General features: G+C 46.9%; 1 pseudogene; it reads right to left on the bottom strand.

Moving 5' to 3' along the window:
- Positions 1–3640: 3640 nt before the first annotated feature.
- Positions 3641–4110, bottom strand: LOC130475196 (40S ribosomal protein S17-like; annotated as a pseudogene).
- Positions 4111–19382: the final 15272 nt, after the last annotated feature.

Genomic DNA, 19382 nt, shown 5'->3' with positions numbered 1-19382 from the left:
TTTTTGGGAGGGCCAAAGTCTGTTTTTATGTAAATGGCATCTTCCATCTTACTGGATTCTTCCTGAGCATCTTTCTCCTTACACTGAAAAGGACAGGGGACGGGGGGTGGGGGGGACTGTAATAGCTGATAAAAGTAGGTTTGAACTGGGGGGTGATCCTCGTGATCTCTGATCAGATCTCCAGATGCATACTTTTGCAGCAAAAAGCAGACCTGGGGCAGGGTGTGTGTGTGTGTGTATGTTGTGACCATTGTAACAGGGATGGAAGGACTAACTCTTTGCCCCTATACCATTACCCAGTCAATAATGCCTCCCTCCCATGCTATTTTACTGTCGGGGGGAAAGTCAGGTTTTGTGCCTGTCTTTTTGTATTCCAAAGTATAAAGCTGCCCAAAGTAGAGATGTAAAATTTACGGAATTTTTTACATGAGAAAAAAATGGTTTTTTAATGTTTTTTTTCCAGAAAAAATAGAAATTTTTGAAAAATTGAAAAAGTTCAGTGTGGAGTAGTTTTACAAATTGCGTGAAACGCAGTGTATATAAAAGTATTACGCTTGCAATAAAACAGGTAACCACCCCCCTTTCCCTCAAAAGCAACAAAAAACCCAAGAAACCATCAACATAAAAAAATAATCAGATTTGCCCCTTTGCACCAACAGCAAATAAAGATTTGGTATGAATATTACCAAACATAGACCAGATTCTTTCACATGCAGCAGAAGATGCAGGAATCTGCAGTAAGCGAGATGCAAGAAGTGTGTTAGAGGTTGTGTGGTGCAGAGACCTTGCCACCATGTTGCAGGAGGGAGATGTTTTGCAGAATACCATGTCATAGATATATTATTTATCATTGGAAAAGAACATATTCTACACACTTCCCCCCCCCCCCATTTTTTCGGGAAAAAAACTGCTTTGGAAGAACCCGGGAAAAAACTGTTTTTTCCCCAATTTTTCCGTTTTTTTTCCAGGCCTTCCCATTTCTAGCCCAGAGTAGGTGAGATCATCTGCAGTCAGGAAAACAACATCAGGCAGGGAGGAGGATTAACCGCCTTCCCCACTGCCATAGCCCTGCTCCATACTAGGATTCTTGCAGTTGCTTCATAGGCTCAATTTCTGCATCTGGAGTTCCAATCGTTGCATTTAGTTTAGAGTTAAGTAAGACAAATTGCCTTTCGGTTTTTCAGTGGGTAGCAAAGGATTGCTTCTTTCTCTCTGTCCTGTTAAAAAAATTATTCCATTCTTCTTCTGCCAACTTCAGAATGGAGTGAGCCTTCTGTATCCAAAGATTTGCACTTTAGAAACAAAAGGATGGTTTCAGACGTCAAAACAGGTTTGCACAGCTGTAGCCTGTTCTCTTTCCCTTGCTGTTTTTCAAAAGCCCTTCTTTTCCGTAAAAAGAAGCCAGCAGCTGGGTATTCTTCCCCAAACTGATCCCGTGCTCTTCTGCAGCAGCAAAATCTTTGAAGATGCAGCCATCGCGTTGATGTTGAGCATCAATGGTGCTTTGAAAATTGAATCTTGACATTTGCCGCCAAGGAAGAATTCAGTTGCTGAGTTTTGGCTGGCGATTAAATAAGAGCAGCATGGGTATTTATGCTTATTGTTCCTTTAAACACCTTCCACTTCTGTTTGACTAGTTCAGTGGTGGTCCCCTCTGGCATTTAAATCTCTAAATACAGATGGCTGCCAAATTGCATTAAACAAAACCCTTAATTCCTGATTGCTTTCCACTGTAAAAAAGAGGTGTTTTAAGTGACTAGGGTTGGAAGATTACCCTCCCTTCTCCTTCTACCCCCTGCACGCTTAGAAAAGAATATCTCTTTCTGATTTTTCATTTTGTCGACTCTGGATTTAGAAAAACTGAACAACAAGTGAATCAGGATTATGCTCATTAAGAGATTAAGTTTACAATGATCCCAAATAACTGCTCCGTGGCACAGTTTGCCCTGTTTTTGGCCTTGTTGGAAATTAAACTAATCTGTTTTATAGTTTTCTAATTGGCTTCAGAAATGCTAATTTCAATTCCACAAATACTCACTTAAAATAAAAAGACTCTGCTAATACAACCTTTGTGAAAAGTAAAAAAAAAAAAAGGATAGCAGATAAATTGGTCTGAAACCAGCTAGTCTAAAAGTTTGGCGCCTTCTGCCATTTCTCATAAATTCTGGATTCTCTGGGGTGGAAGGGAGGAGCATTTAAAGCAGCTTTCTTCAGCTCATCAAGTGAAAGTGTCTGAGACATCTGGTCTTGCAGAGGGCACAGAGTTTCTGCATTGGGGTTGATGGGGGAAGACCAGAATGAGATTTCTACTTAAACGTGTTTGTTCAGACGGTCTCCTCACCTGTGCAAGCTAAGTTTGAGTGACGCATACGAAGTATGTGGAGCAGGGGAGAGCTGGGACCATTCCAAACGTCATTGCAAGAATGGGCCGCGAGGTTTCATCTCTGTGTCAATATCTACCATTTCCTTTCCTAGGGATTCTCAGAGTATATACTTAATATGCACAATGTACCTGAGTGTATATAGTGAAACGTATACTGTAAAAAGTATCAATGTGTCATAAAATAAAAAGCCTACCTTTTTTTCAGTGCATTAGTGCAGAGTTGTATTATTAATTAAGCAGGGGAGAGCTGGGACCATTCCAAATGAGAAGCAGCGTGGTATAGTGGTTAAGAGCAGTGGTTTGGAGCAGTGGACTCTGATCTGGAGGACCGAGTTTGATTCCCCATTTCCTCCACATGAGCGGCGGAGGCTAATCTGGTGAACTGGATTTGTTTCCCCACTCTTACACATGAATCCAGCTGGGTGACCTTGAGCCAGTCACACTCTCTCAGCCCCACCCACCTCATAGGGTATCTATTGTGGGGAGGGGAAGGGAAGGTGATTGTAAGCTAGTTTGAGTCTCCCTTAAGTGGTAGAGAAAGTCGGCATATAAAAAGCAAATCTTCTTCAGTATCAGAGCGCTAGTCCCTGGAGGGACCCCTGTAGTTGCATAGAAAACACATTTTTACATGGGAGTGTGTGAAAGTGTGTGCTTACAGAGTGTGGTCTGTAAGAGCACAGGGAAGGAGGAATTTGGGGTGCTCTTCAGGTTGTTTGCCAACCACTGTTCCATTTCTTTTAACTGGTTGTCATTAAGAACATAAGAAAAGCCGTGCTGGATCAGGCCAAGGCCCATCAAGTCCAGCAGCCTGTTCACACCGTGGCCAACCAGGTGCCTCTAGGAAGCCCAGAAACAAGACGACTGCAGCAGCACCATCCTGCCTGTGTTTCGCAGCACCTAATATAACAGGCATGCTCCCCTGATCCTGGACAGAATAGGTCTGCATCATGACTAGTATCCATTTTTACTATTCTCCTTGATCTGTCAGCAGCACGAGAGCAAAAATGCTCTATGTGAGAGTGGATGCAAAATTTGGGTTTCTAACAATCTCCCCCTTTTAATCAAGTTTCTTGCTGTTATGCTTCAAAGTCCTGTGGGGCAACGCCTGGGAAACCAGCTCAGAGGAGCCACTGAATAACCTTTTCCCACGTACCACCTAGCTCCCTGCCCCTCCCCGTGAAGAATAAATTATGCAAGAGTTTATTTTTTTAAATTTCAGAATAAATTCTTCTAGCTGCAGAATCGAGGTTTTTCTTTTCTTTTGTTTCTACATATTTATTGTGAAAGTGACAGTACAGCAGCGGCTTCAGATGGCACCTCTCGGGGTTTTGAAGTTCATCCCTACAGTGGGCTGCGTGACCTGCAAGTTGGACAGGCTGCCGAAGTCCAGTCGCTTCAACATTCCCTTGGTATTGGGATCTACTTCGATGATCTCCTGATCCAGGGCAGAGACCTCTGGGACGTCGTTATCCCTTCTCTCTCTCTACCTCCTGCAGTTTGATAGAGGTTCCTCTGACTGGTCCTCTCTGAATGCGCTTCATCAGATGGGTGACATACCCGGCAATCTTGTTCCGAAGCTTTTTGCTAGGGGTGATGGCGACCTCCTCACAGACGCGCATGTGGGTGTGGAAGTCATTCCCAAGTCTGGTGTAGTACGTTTCAATTATGACCCGGGCGGCCTTTTTCACGGTCTTCGTTTGCACGTGTCCCATGTTGGCGGCGGCTGGGCAAAGAGAGAGCAAAGGACGCTAGGAAGAGAACTATAATGTTACATCGGCTAGAGGGGGCCGAAGGCCTGCTGCTCACAGAGCCCCCCAGAATCGAGGTTTTTCTTGATACATAAGGCCGCTACTTTGTTTTGATTGATCATGTTTTAGCTCAGAATACATAACCGCTCTGTCAGTTGGCGAAGTAAATGGTACAATGTTTTCCAGCTAGCATTCTCTGCCCCTTACACACACACACACTTTTGTGCTGTTAGCAATTAAGTTGCATAGCAGGAGAAAAATCAGGAAATTATTTATTTTAGGATATTGACAAATAGACTTTTACCACTTCAGGAGTAATGGAAGGCTCATTCAAAGGGTGCCGACTTTCTTTCTGCATGCCGGGTTGAGCGGCGCTGAATGCTAAGTGGAAGGCCGTTCGCAACTGCTCCTTCTTGTTTTGCCTGTGCGGTACCTGCTCAGAATATTCCCGTAAAAGTTAATTTTACTATTTAAATAGGCTGTTCCAGTCTAAGGATGTGTCTCCGGTTATGAATACTAAGCGTCTGCCACCCAGCCTCATGAATAACTGATGACGGGGCCATGGAACAAATTGATCTTTCACTTCTGGCGTGACCTTTTTTCTCCCTCCCCCCCCCCCATCTTCCAAGTTGAAATTTAGGCACCCGGTTTTTCTGCCGGCTGTGCAAATCTTCTCTCTTTATTGATCTCTTTATTTATCTCCCTCTCCTCGTCCCGAAGACTTGGGCAGGTAACAAATTAAAAAACCATACAGATAAAAATATCCAATTTAAAAATCTGATTAAAATGGATAAGCCCTACCGGGAGAGAAAGTCGCAATCGGCTTAAAGCTGGCGGCCGACAGGGCCTCACCTGACAATTTTCCAGATGCTGCAAGAATCACATGAAATGGCGGGTTTGCCCCTTTGCCTTCTAACTAGGACTCATGACAGCGCAATCCTAGGCAGAGTTGCTCCTCTTTAAGCCAGTTGGCTTCGGTGGATTTAAAAGAGTATATAATTCTACTTAAGACTCCCCTGTGAGGGCCTGACTACACAAAACGCTCCAATCGTGAATACTCACAGGTAACTTGGGAGAGCCGTGTTGCTGTAGTTAATAGTGTGGCTGTAGGCTTGAAGGAAGACCCCTTTTATTTTGGCACGGAGGAAAAAGGGGACATGGTAGGGTTGCCAACCTCCAGGTACTTAGCACGGGATTATGGTACCATAATCCCGTGCTAGTTTCCAAACCTATTGGTACAGGCACGGAGGTGCCCTATTTTTTGTTGCTTAACCTCCAGGTACTAGCTGGAGATCTCCTGCTATTACAACTGATCTCCAGCCGATAGAGATCAGTTCCCCTGGAGAAAATGCCCGCTTTGGCAATTGGACTCTATGGCATTGAAGTCCCTCCCCAAACCCCGCCCTCCTCAGGCTCCGCCCAAAAACCTCCCACTGGTGGCGAAGAGGGACCTGGCAACCCTAGGACATAATGATTCTGATGCTTAGTTGAGAGCTAGTGTGGTGTGGGAATTAGGAGGAGGGGGAGGAGTTGGTTTTTATATGCCAACTTTCTCTACCACTTGAGGAAGAATCAAACCTGTTTACAATCACCTTCCCTTCCCCTCCCCACCACAGACACCCTGTGAGGTAGGTGGGGCTGAGAGCTCTAAGAGTACTGTGACTAGCCCAAGGGCACCCAGCTGGCTTCATGCGGAGGAGTGGGGAAACCAACCCGGTTCACCAGATTAGCCTCCACCGCTCATGTGGAGGAGTGAGGGATCAAACCCGGATCTCCAGATCAGAGTCCACCACTCCTAACCATCGCTGTTAACCACTATGCCACGCTGGCTCTCAATTAAAGTGCTGGACTAGCACTTGGGTGACCCCAGCTGAAGTCTCCGCTCAGCCATGATGCTCACTAGGTGACCCTGAGCAGTCATTCTCAGCCTAGCTTTCCATACAGCAGTGGTTGTGAGGGTAAAATGGGGTGGGGGGGAGGCCTGTGAACACAGTCTTTGTCTCCTTTCAGGAAGTGTGGACAAAAATGAAGTACGTTGCTTCTCCGCTGTGCGCTGTACCACGGAAATGGAGCCATTTCTCAAAACAGTTGGCTCTTGTTTCAACAGTGTGTAGGTCAGAGATCTGGGCAGAAAATTTTACCATTATAGGTAGTCTTGAAAGCCAGAATGTCTTGCTATAGAAATGTTCAGAAGTGAACTGTTTTCTTTTGCACCTACCTGCCCCAAGGTGGGAAAATAGACAAGGAAAGCATGGCGTAGTGGTTAGGAGCGGTGGTTTGGAGTGGTGGAGTCTGATCTGGAGAACCAGGTTCGATTCCCCACTCCTCCACATGAGCAGCGGAGGCTAATCTGGGAAACTGGATTTGTTCCCCCACTCCTACACACGAAGCCAGCTGGGTGACCTTGAGCTAGTCACACTCTCTCAGCCCCACCTACCTCACAGGGTGTTTGTTGTGGGGAGGGGAAGGGAAGGCGGTTGTAAGCCGGTTTGATTCTTCCTTAAGTGCTAGAGAAAGTTGGCATGCAAAAAACAACTCTTCTACTACTACTATCTCCGTCCCTCGATTTAAACTCCCTTTCCGGTACTGGGATTTAGCCCTCGGTCACGTAAACCGCACTGAAATTGAAGCATGCAACGCAGTGAGGTAAACATCCCCACCCCCACCTGATTGCGGCTCGCTGGGGGAAAAAAATGGGTCATCCTCCTTCCAGTATTATGGACTGCTCTACTGAATTGTGCAAAAATTAGAACTTGTAAGAGGCAGTAAAAATATCCAGGTAATTAGAGCTTTGGCAAACATCCCCACGCTAGACAAAAATAGGGCACCGGGCTGCGATCTGCGTCTTGTGCAAGCTTGTTTCTTTACGCTTTTGAGTTACAATACAAGGGTTTTGCTTCAAATTGTAGGGTCTTCTCTATACATGCAGCAGAATAAGGTGACGGGATACCGTCTCAGGTGAGCGCTGCAGAATGCTGTCGGGAGGTACCTTTTTTGAATGTTCTTCCCATGTTAAGATTCCTGCAAGTTGTTTTTTTTTTTTAAAGCTGGCACAGAAGGGAGAAAGATTCTAGTCCAGCTGGTTCCCTACCATGCTAGTTTTCTTCACGTGGGAGGCTTTTTACGTCGGAGAGTATTTAACAATGTAATTCGCTCTAGTTATTGTCCATTCCACTACCTCAGGAGTCTACCTACTGCACTGCATGTGTATAATGGTGTATTTTATGTATTTATTTACTTCATTAATACCCTCCTTTTCTCCTCAGTGTGGATCCAAAGTGGCTTACATCATCCTCTCCTCCATTTTATCCTCACAACAACCCTGTGAGATAGGTTAGGTGTGTGGCTGGCCCAAAGTCACCCAGCAAGCTTCCGTTTTCATTGGGTAGCATGTTACTAGGCCACGACCAGAATTTCAAGCCCTAGCTGAGACATAGGTCATTTATGCATGGGAGTTTTACCTGAAGTACGTTGCTGGCTGGACCCACACTTTCTTGTTGGGAATCTCTGCACCAGCAGTCTCCAAGCTCAAATCAAGTCCCACCCCTTTAAATGCTGCTTTTTGATTGGCTTACTTCGCAGTGCTCACTGTGAGAGAAGATTCCCCTCCCAAAAAAACCCAATTGCTGCATAAAAAAGCATTTTAAGAACAAAAAACAAGAAATTGAGCAATCTGAAAGTTGGGGGGGGGGAGAGAGAAACCCAAGCCTCGGTTTTAAAAAGCCTTCTGCTCAGAAAGAGCTTCCAGGAAGCAGGAAGCATTTGAATCCCCGCCTCTTTACATGCTACTTTGTAATTGGCTGTGAGAGAATCCCCACTTCTGTTTCCCCTGAGCTCAGGGGAGAGGGAAGAGTCAGGTTAAAAGAGGAATGGGAAGAGCTGGACATTGTGAGGGCTGGCAACGAGGTCATGTCTAATGGATGGAGAACTCATGTAAAACTCCAAGGAACAAGCGAGTCAGACGGGGCGAACGGGAGTCCAAGTACCCATGCATAAATGACCTTACTTTCATTGGGAAGGCGAGGTCGCCTTGGATACTTCTCTCAGCCATAGTTCCTCATCTGCAGAATGGTGATACTGACTACCTGTCAAGGTCATTGTGAAGATTCAGCTGATCGCAAGGTTATCCACACCGAGCCCGTGGTTGAGAACCCGATCGTCTCTAAATATGTACGTAGTCTGCCGTTTTCTTTTTAGACCCTTTTTATGCATGTCTTGCTTGGAAACTCTTGCTACCTTGATAGCTGGTCTGTTTTCTGAACAATGCTGCTAAAAAGCCCTATATTCTTTAATCAAACTGTATTGATACTAGAGATTCTGAGAGCTTCAACAGTAGTGTGATTGCCAGTCGAAACTTTGCGACTGAACTCGCCTACCGAGAAGCCTGCACGTTGAATTTCCTCGGTGTTCTCGCCCAAAGTTCGGCTCGAATGCCATGCTCAAGCAGCTTTGTACCTGTGTGGGAGCTGCTTGTCTTACAGGGTCACAACTAGGTCATACCTTGATATACAAGCTTCCTTTGTAAGTTATGTGTTAGGTGTTTTCAGCCATTTTTACCCCTACGCAGATGGCATACAGATCAGCCCTTGAAGGCGCATTTTCCCTCAGGGTCACAATCAGATCATTGAAATGACCTATTTTTCAAGCACAGAATTGCTCGCAGTTCACCGTCTCTTTGCACCAGTCAGAGGTATCATTTAACCTAGAAATGGATAATATTTCCCTGGGGAACACACATGTGAATTTATCCTGATCAGTACAGTTTGCCTTCCTTACATTTTATTTTTTTTCAGTGAAAGCATTATTATGTGTCAGTGTATGAGAAGCCTCTCTTTTTCTTTAGTCATCTTGTATTTTTGAGGTTTTTGCAGATGTGTGGGGAAGGGAATACTACCGTTCCCATGAGGCAGTGTGACAACTCACAAGCATGAATTTGTGCGTATCCAGGCAGCTCTGCAGCCGTTAACAAACATCAAGTGATGCTGTTAGAAGGCATGCAGAGATACCACCTAAGGAGTAAATTTTAAACAATGTGCCTCTTGGAGGCTAAGACGGTGGAAGCAGCAACTGTAGGAAGCAACTGAGATAAGGCAGTCTCTAGTCATGGATGCGCAGTCTGTTTTTCATAATGCTATGTGTTTTCAGGTATTCAAGCACAGACAAGCAGTATGTCCCATGTTTGACTCCAGGGATCACAATTTACAAGCAGCCTGCAAGCTAAGATGGCATGACCAAACTGCCGGGTGGGGGGAGATCCCCCTGATGCCACAGGGACCGGCTTCTTTAAAAATAAATCACCACAGCTGGCCAGGGATGAGCGATGGCACGCAGCCTTGGCTGGCTCCCTGCTTCTCATAGGGAGATAGGGTTGCCAGGTCCCTCTTCGCAACTGGCGAGAGGGTTTGGGGGCGGAGCCCAAGGAGGGCGGGATTTGGGGAGGGGAGGGACTTCAATGCCATAGAGTCCAATTGCCAAAGCAGCCATTTTCTCTAGGGGAACTGATCTCTGTCGCCTGGGGAACAGTTGTAATAGCAGGAGATCTCCAGCCACCACCTGGAGGTTGGCAACCCTACAAGCAGAGGAATCTCCACAAGCAGAGAATGGCAACGGGGGGAACATGGCCTGCTGTGTCACCTTTAGAAGAGACTGGTGTGGGGCAAAGAGGATGGCCCTGGGTACCAGTGTAGCTGACATCGTTCTCTTCTCCATTTTGTCCTCACAACAACCCTTTGAGGTATGTTAGGCTCAGTCAGAGTGACTGGCGCAAGGTCACCTGGCAAGCTTCCATGGCTGAGTGGGGATTTGTACCTGAGTCTCCCAGACCCATAGTCCGGTGCTCTAACCACTACACCACATGAGCTCTAGTCCAACACAAACCACTACACCAGACCAGACCATCGAGGGGCAGTGTTCAGGCCGCCAAATAATGTTTTCCACCCCTGTGATGAGGCTCCCTCACCATAGATAGGGTTGCCAGCTCCGGGTTGGGAAATACCTGGAGATTTTTGGGGGCAGAGCCTGAGGAGGGCGGGGTTTGGAGAAGAGAGGGACTTCAATGCCATATAGTCCAATGGCCAAAGCGGCCATTTTCTCCAAGGGAACTGATTTCTATCACCTGCAGATCTGTTGTAATAGTGGGAGATCTCCAGCCACCACCTGGAGGTTGGGAACCTTCCCCATAGAGCCCTGGCAACATCCCTAGCTGCCCATCTTTTACAGGCTCCTGTAAGGTACAGCTGCTCAGGAATATGCTGAGGCTCTTTTCAAATGAACAAAGTAGAACACTATTTGGAATGAAAAATAATGAGGCATACCAATTGCCTTCAGAGCAGCTTGCCTCGATGCAGCTTATATAGAGCCATAAGTAAAAACTGGTGTGGAACTATTGCAGATTTTTGTACGTTGAAAGTGGGGTGGGGCTGTGGCTCAGTGGTAGAGTATCTGCTTGGCATGCAAGAAGGTCCCAGGTTCAATCCCTGGCATCTCCAGTTGAAGGGACTGGGCAAGTAGGTGATGTGAAAGACCTCCGCCTGAGACCCTGGAGAGCCGCTGCTGGTCAGAGTAGACAATACTGACTTGGATGAACCAAGGGTCTGATTCAGTATAAAGCAGTGTCATGTGTTCATGCGTATAATAAAACCAGGAGTGGACTTTTGAATATTATAGTTTGCCTTCTGTGGGATTTGCTGTTGGACAACAGGGCTTCCTGGGCAGGTGTTCTGTTTTTGGCAGACGTTCTATTTTTAAATTAAAACCATGCAATGGGGTAGGAGGAACATGTATTGAAGCAACTACATTGCTGGCATTCCCTTAATGCAAAACAGAAAGTAAAATCCACATAATACGTTTTATGAGGGCCGATTGAAAGGTCACAAACTTTTGAGCTCACTAAAACTCTTCACCAGGCCAAATTTTACAAAAAAGCATGCCTGCATCAACAGAACGTAACTGATTTAGGAAAGGAGAGATCTCAGACTCAGAGGGCACTTTCACACATGCTGAATAATTCACTTTCAATCCACTTTCAATGCACTTTAACAATCGTTTGCAAGTGGATTTTGCCATTTCACACAGTACAATACGGCTTCAAAGTGCATTGGAAGGGAAAGTGCATTATTCAGCATGTGTGAAAGTGCCCAGAGAGTGTCTCTTTAAGCACTGGAATCGCTTACCCTGGACTCCTTCAAAGCACCAAAGCAACCAGGCTGAGCCAACCAAGCCAGGAAGGAGCTGTGCTGTTTGGTCCGTGGGAAAAGTCTGTTTACAAATTTCCTCTTCAACCTGGAGGTTGGCAACCCTATCTTTGACAGCTGGACATTGCCTGGGGTAGCTATCAAATAGTGTAAGCATGCTGCTTTCTCCCCCCCCCCCCCCAACTCAAGCTGGGCTGGGCAATTAGAAGAACAATCCCAGCCACAGGTTTCCCAAGGAGATGATAAGAAATGGAAAGGGGGGGGGAAGCCTGAATAAAAATGCGAGCCCCCCTTTCCACCTCTCAGCGAAGGCTGCAGAAGCTTTTCCATTTCAAAAGCACCAAAGAGAATTCACTGGACGTTTCCTCCAATATCTGTGATCGGGCCTTCATTGTAATTCTCAGCAAGCCTTCCCGTCAATTTGGCGGCTGCTTCAGAGAGGAGCAAGCAGCCCAGACCATCTTTTGGATTCTCCGAGACCAAAGAATTCCTCCGAGTCTGGCGCTTAATTTAGACATATCCCAATTATCCTCCCAGCAGGAAAGCAGGATGGGAGGATTAAACACACAGACTCAGGTCCTCTGATACAATGCACAAATCTTCCCTTCTGGCCACAGAGGTGCAGGGTAGGGTTGCCAGTTCCAGGTTGGGGAAAACCTGGAGATTTTGGGGGCAGAGCCTGAGAAGGGCAGGGTTTGGGAACCGGAGGGACTTCAAGGGCATGGAGTCCAATTGCCAAAGCGGCCCTTTTCTCCAGGTGAACTGATCTCTGTCGGCTGGAGATCAGTTGTAATAGCGGAGATCTCCAGCCACCACCTGGAGGTTATCAAATATTTTAGCACGTGGGCTCTTTAAGTAACAACAAAGAAACTTACAACATTTTCAGATTTGTATATTAAACATAAATCTTTCTGTATAATAACACCAGAAGTTGATACAGCTCAACATTAATGCATAATAAATGGTACAAGGTTGTAGAACAGAGTCCTGCATGCAAATGAAACAAAATTGAAATGAAAGTCCTACATGCAATTCTATCAAGATGATAGAATTAGCAACCCTAGTGCAGGACCAGACGGGTTGTTAAAACAGTCCTGCAGCAAGTGGGGCTTACTGGCCCTTCTGATGCAAGCAGAGTGCCGGGACCTCCTTGGCTCAGGCTGGGGCGCAGATGCCAATGGGTGTCAGCTTGCCGAGGGGGGGGGGTTGAGTGCCTGTGCTGCTTGATTCAGCTTGCTCCTGGCCACTGGTGACTCTCCAGGGCAACAGCCCACCAGGAACTTTCCCTTTCAGTGAAAGGATCGGTCTACCCTTGCAGAGAGGAACTGCTCTAACTGTTCGAAAATTCTTCCTAATATCTAGACGGACACTCTCTTGATTTAATTTCAACCCATTGGTTCTGGTCCAACCTTCTGGGGCAACAGAAAACAACTCAGCACCCTCCTCTATATGACAGCCCTTCAAGTTCGTGAAGATGGTTATCATATGCCCTCTCAGTCTTCTCTTCAAGCTAAACATACCCAGTTCCTTCAACCTTTCCTCATAGGACTTTGTTGCCCTCCTCTGGACACGTTCCAGCTTGTCTACATCTTTCTTAAATTGTGGTGCCCTAAACAACACAATAGGTGAGGTCTAACCAGAGCAGAGTAAAGCGATACCATCACTTCACATGATCTGGACACTATACCTCTGTGGGGTAGCTTGCATAGGACAAAGTGAGGTAGTAGCCCTAGAACTCGAAGGAGGAGGAGGTGGAGGAGTTGGTTTTTATGTGCCGACTTTCTCTGCCACTTAAGGGAGAATCAAACCGGCTTACAACCACCTTCCCTTCCCCACAACAGATACACTGTGAGGTAGGTGAGGCTGAGAGAGAGGCTGTGACTTGCCCAAGGTCACTCAGCTGGCTTCATGTGCAGGAGTGGGGAAACCAACCCAGTTCACCAGATTGGCCTCCGCTGCTCATGTGGAGGAGTGGGGAATCAAACCCGGTTCTCCAGATTAGACCCACCATTCCAAACCACCGCTCTTAACCACTACACCATGCTGGCCCCTGTCCAGTGGGGCACTGCTGCCGGTATTCACTGCCCACTGGGTTTGTTAGTGGCATCCTCTATCTGAAGGAGGCAGCATCAGCCTGAAGTGTGTCCACATGGTTGCTTTCGAGTGACTTTTTCCCTAGAGGAGCATGCAGCCAGTCCAGGCCTGACTGTCTCAGAGACCAACAGGGAGTCTCCAGTAGCAGCTAGTGATGCAATGAACTCTGCAGCACAAACTTTGGATAGGTACAACATTTAGTGGCTTCATTTATACCCTGCCTTTCTCCCCAAGAGGAACCCCAAGCAGCTTCACATTGTGCTCCTCTCCTCCATGTTATCCTCACAACAGCCCTGTGAGGTAGGTTAGATTGAGAGTGTGAGACTGACCCAAGGTCACCTGGTGAGCTTCCATGGCAGAGTGGGGATTCGGACCTGGGTCTCACAGGTGTTAGTCTGACACTCTAACTACTACACCACAGTGGTTCTACCATGTCTGGTAGTCACAATGCCCCATGAGCAGAACATCTGGTGTGTTCACCTGTCTCCCTCAACAAGGCTGGCCCTGGCAGACCAAGGGTCTGTAGAAGTCATCTTTGTGGGTTCAGCATGGTGTAGTGGTTAAGAGCGGTGGTTTGGAGCAGTGGACTCTAATCTGGAGAACCGAGTTTGATTCCCCACGCCTCCACATGAGCGGAGGACGCTGATCTGGGGAACTGGAATGGTTTCCCCAATCCTACACATGAAGCCAGCTGGCTGACCTCGGGCTAGTCACACTCTCTCAGCCCCACCTACCTCACAGAGTGTCTATTATGGGGAGGGGAAGGGAAGGTGATTGTAAGCTTGTTTGATTCTTCCTTAAGTAGTAGAGGAAGTCGGCATATAAAAACCAAATCTTCTTCCTCTTCCTCCTCCACAATTCTGGCATCTAACCCAAAGACAATGCCCCAGTGTGCCACCAATGCCCAAAAAAACTGCTGATTTTTTTTTTGCTCTATTCATATATTTTCAAACATGAAATGAAACAAATTACAGTAATTCGTAGCATGAAAATGGAAAGGCTCCGTCTTACACCTTGTTAATCCAAACAGTGATACAAAATATTAATTAAACTTATGCAAATTGTGAGAATTGTTGATTTGAAATCTTTGATAATCCAGCCCTTTTTGGAGCATGGGATTTAAGGATCTGTCTGAATATTGGAGCGCCTATCTAGCTGTTTGCACAGAAAGGGTGAGGATCCCAGGTTGAGTGAAGGTGAAACGTGCTTAAAAAGTGCTCTTTTCCTGCCAACTAGGCAGTTTTATCAAAGATGTCATATTGGAAGTGCAACTGGCAGCAAGGAGTAAAGCCATGGCACTCCTTGGATTGATTTAAAAATATACACCCCTTCTCTCTTTTTTTTCCCTCCCTGATGTTGGAAATTTAAATTATAGAGGCTGGCTTTGCTTTTTGTAAATGTATCCATAGCAACAAGAACATATAAATTATTACAAGTTGATCCCTCCCACACCGGAGGTACATTGCGTGCATCTTAAATACAATTTTTGGGTAAGACTAAAACTTTTTGCAAATCAACATTTAAGTAGACAGCATGTTCCCTGTCAGTATCCTTGTGTGTGTGTTAAGTGCCATCAAGTCGCTTCCGACTCATGGCGACCCTATGAATGAAAGTCCTCCAAAATGTCCTATCTTTGACAGCCTTGCTCAGATCTTGCAAATTAAGGGCTGTGGCATCCTTTATTGAGTCCATTCATCTCTTGTTGGGTCTTCCTCTTTTCCTGCTGCCCTCAACTTTTCCTAGCATGACTGACTTTTCCAGTGACTCTTGTCGTCTCATGTGACCAAAATACGACAGCCTCAGTTTAGTCATTTTAGCTTCTAGGGTCAGTTCAGGCTTGATTTGATCTATAACCCACTGATTTGTTTTTTTGGCAGTCCACGGTATCCGTAACACTCTCCTCCAACACCACATTTCAAAGGAATCGATTTTCTTCCTATCAGCTTTCTTCACTATCCAGCTTTCACACCCATACATAGTAATATCCTTAAGCATATTCATATATGCCCCCCCCCCCAGTTCTCTGAGCAATGAGAAGTTCTGGGACTAAACAGAGGGATTCCCAACCCAGTTGAGCCTGTGGACAGTTTGGAAAATTTTGAGAAACGGCACTGCGAGCTACTACAAAATGGGTACCATGTTGGGGTGGGACCAATCACAAAATGGCTGCCATGGGACAGCAATCACAAAATGTCAAGAGGTTCCAAGCCAAACAGCATCCTAGGATGGAGGCAGGCAACTATTTCCAAATGGGGGCTCCCTGCAGACCTCCTGGGCCCTTCTGAAGCACCTCCTGGTCTAATGAAGTGAAGGAAAGCCAGAAGTGTCCCTTTGGGGGAAGAGTAGGGTTGCCAGGTCTTTCTTCACCACTGGCGGGAGGTTTTTGGGGCAGAGCCTGTGGAGGGCGGGGTTTGGGAAGCGGAGGGACTTCAATGCCATAGAGTCCAAATGCCAAAGCGGCCATTTTCTCCAGGTGAACTGATCTCTTTTCGGCTGGAGATCAGTTGTAATAGCAGGAGATCTCCAGCTACTACCTGGAGGTTGTCAAGCCTAGGGAAGAGGTGCTTTTGAGGGGAAAGCAAGTGGGCAGCAGGAAATGTCAGAGGGAACCATGGCATCCACACACACCATAGCCAATTTCCTAACAAGGTCAACTGTGGAAGCAGCCACTTTTGTCAAATAAACATATATTATTCCCTTTGCCATGTACGACAGTGATCAGGATCTGATCTCCTTACATAGTTTACCACGTTTATGCTAGCTCCTGGACCGCTCTCTATCATTTGCTCCCTTGTGAACATACTGCCCCCCTAGAAACCCCTCAAGCTACTTCCTCATGGCTGCTCTTTTGTGTTTTCGGTGTTTGGGGTGTTTTTTTTTTTTTACAGGGGATGATCAGTAGAAGTGGGCAAAGTGAATATATGAAGCTCCTTATACCAAGTGTGGATAATGTAGCTTGCTACTGTCTATTCTTACTGGCAGTGGCCCTTGAGAGTTCCCAACAAATAAAGTTCTCTCAACACCTGAGCTACCGGAGATGCCTGGGATTGAACCTGGGACCTTCTGCGTGAAAAGCAGGTGTTCCCCCAATGAGCCACAGCCCTTCCCTCCTTCACAGAGGGTTATGTACCGTTAATGATCTTTATAATTTTATTTACTTATGGACAGATGGACCTTTCTAACCAGACACTCATGTCAACATCCAGCAAATAAAAGCAAAACTTTATGGAAAAGCCACCACTCAGCTTCCATGAAACCCCAGGATTGTACAAAACTCAGCTCGAAAACAACTCCTGTTGGGCCAGGCACCTTGCAGGAAAAGGCTGGCACCATTTTGGAAGTGCTTCTTCCCTAGGGTTGCCAACGTCCAGGTAGTAGCTGGAGATCTCCCGCTATTACAACTGATCTCCAGCCGATAGAGATCAGTTCACCTGGAGAAAAATGGCCACTTTGGCAATTGGACTATGGCGTTGAAGTCCCTCCCCTCCCCAAACCCCACCCTCCTCAGGCTCCATCCCAAAAACCTCCCACCAGTGGCCAAGAGGGACCTGGCAAGTGGCAACCCTATTCTTCCAACACAAGGCACTGGCGGCTGTAATGTTGTGACCCAGGTGAGTGGAATTCTGGATGGAGGACTGTATATTCAACAATCTGCAGCCCCCATAGAGCAGGACGTTCCCACTCTTACCGCAGCCATTCGCCCTCTGAAATTTCCCTCCTTGCCTCACCAGACCTTCAGGAACAACTTAAGAAGCAACATGGGGGTCTTCAGCAGGTGTCCAGAAGTGGCAGCAATTGCCACATCCATCTCCCAAAGACTTCAGGGCCCTTAGATCTATGGGACTGTGCGGTTGGACACACGCCAACGTTGATCCGAGGTTCCCTGCCTGAGGAGGGATGTTCAGTCTGCTTTGTGACAGAGCCAGCCCTGCTGGACAATTTGCAGCAAACTGATCTTCTACCTCCTGACCCTTTCACGACACTTAAATTTTAAAAAAAATTGATCTGGGCACAGTCTGGAAGGAGCGTGGACGTCCCCCAGCAGCTGCCAGGGCTTCTTTGGGTCACGCTTTGAAGACTGTCGCTCAAAGCGGGTCGCAAGGAAGCATTTGGTATTAGGTTGTTTACACAGTTTGCGCACCCGTATGTGAAGAAGCTGCCTGTCAAAAGATTAAAGACCAGTCCTTGAGTATATATATAAAACAGGACACCAGATAAAGCAGCGGAAGATCCACCAGTCACCTTCCTGCCTGATCATATTCAAGGTAAGTAGCAGAGAGGAACTTTGTAAGAATCCGGGCGAAAAATACTTGCGGCAGCTGCCAATGGTTTTTTTATTATCATTATTTCTTTATTTATTAGATGAATGGCAGCTCTCTCCCCAGGGAAGGTGGGGTCCTTGCCTGTTGAAAGAAGCGTTGAGTCAGAAGAGGTGGGACCGTACAAAAACAAGAAATGCCATATAATAGCCGCATTTCTTGAAGTGCGATTATGCCGCAGAAGGGTGACTATTTGAAGTAGCACCGTGGCCCGCGTTCGCATGGGATCGTGCTGTCGGTTCGGTGTCTTTTGACTCGATCCACGGCCCTCCTTTCAGCTCCTTTTCTCCGCTCTCCTCGCCGGCGCTGCGGAGCTCATAAAGCTAATGAGCGGGATTATTCCCTCGCTCGTGCATTGCTGAGAAAATTATATATTCCAGGTGTATGGGCTTTATTAGGCAGGCTGGCGGAGGAGCTGGCGAGAAAGCTCACGCTGAGCGGCTTTCACTCTCACCTTGATCTACAAGGTGATGGATTTTGGTGTGTGTTGTTTGACGGGAGGCTAAAAAAACCCCTGCGATTCCTGTCAGAAAAAAAAGTTAGCCCACCCTCCTCCGTTTCCCCACAGCTCTGGTGACCAACAGCTTCCAGCTGGGTCCCCCATCTTTGTTTCCCTTCTCGGGCCTTGCAAGGATGAGAATTAGTGGATGGACTGAATGCTTAAGAATAAGTTTCAGGGAGAAGTATTTGTTCAGGACCAGGCAGTCTGTGGTAACTCATATTGTCACTTGTGGTTCTTTTGGAAAATGCAGAAATTGGCCTGAGGGGGGGTGGACTTCCTGCTGTCACCCTGAGATGGCCATCCAGGTAGGGCTGCCAACCTCCAGGTAGTAGCTGGAGATCTCCTGCTATTACAACTGATCTCCAGCCGATCGAGATCAGTTCACCTGGAGAAAATGGCCACTTTGGCCATTGGACTCTAAGGCATTGAAGTCCCTCCCCTCCCCAAACCCCTCCCTCCTCAGGCTCTGCCCCAAAAGCCTCCGGCAGGTGGCAAAGAGGGACCTGGCAATCCTACATCCAGGTGAGCCCAAACTTGTGCATGAGTCTTAACACCTCCATTTTACAGCTGCTTTTTCTTCAAATGGAAAAGATCTCACCAGGGTACAGTAGGGATAACAGCTGGACACACAAGTGATAAGGAAGCCTTGGGTTTAGGGCGGCCAACATGCCTCCTCCAGGCATTCCCAGTGACTGCTAGGGGCAGAACGAGGAGGAGGGTGTGGCAGAGCCAAAAGGGGCTTGGCTCATTCCTGATCATTAGCAGCATGAGAGGCAGCAGGCACATGGACCCATGTTGTGGCTGGTATTGTCTCAAGGGCCTGGCTCAGACCCAGCCAGGAGTGGTGTGGAGAAGACTGTTGCTACAGCAGCTTGGGGCATCTTGAGCTGTCCTGTTCCCCAAAGTCAAGAGTAATTTCAGTTTCCCTAGTGCTGTGATTTTCAAACTGTGTTCCAGAGAAACCTGGATTTTTGTGGAAGCTTTGCTGGGCCGCCTCAAAGAGAAGACCAACAATGGCCTACCAGCTTCCCTCGAAGACAGCTTGCCTGCCATGACTGATTATCCCTTGCATTGGACTGGTGGGTGTAGAGTATTCGCTTAGCTTACACATGAAGCCAGCTGGGTGACCTTGGGCCAGTCACA

The sequence above is a fragment of the Euleptes europaea genome, chromosome 3 (assembly GCF_029931775.1).
Source record: "Euleptes europaea isolate rEulEur1 chromosome 3, rEulEur1.hap1, whole genome shotgun sequence".
Taxonomy (NCBI): Eukaryota; Metazoa; Chordata; class Lepidosauria; order Squamata; family Sphaerodactylidae; genus Euleptes; species Euleptes europaea.
Note: the sequence above shows the minus strand (reverse complement) of the source record. Positions and strands in the feature narration are given on the sequence as shown.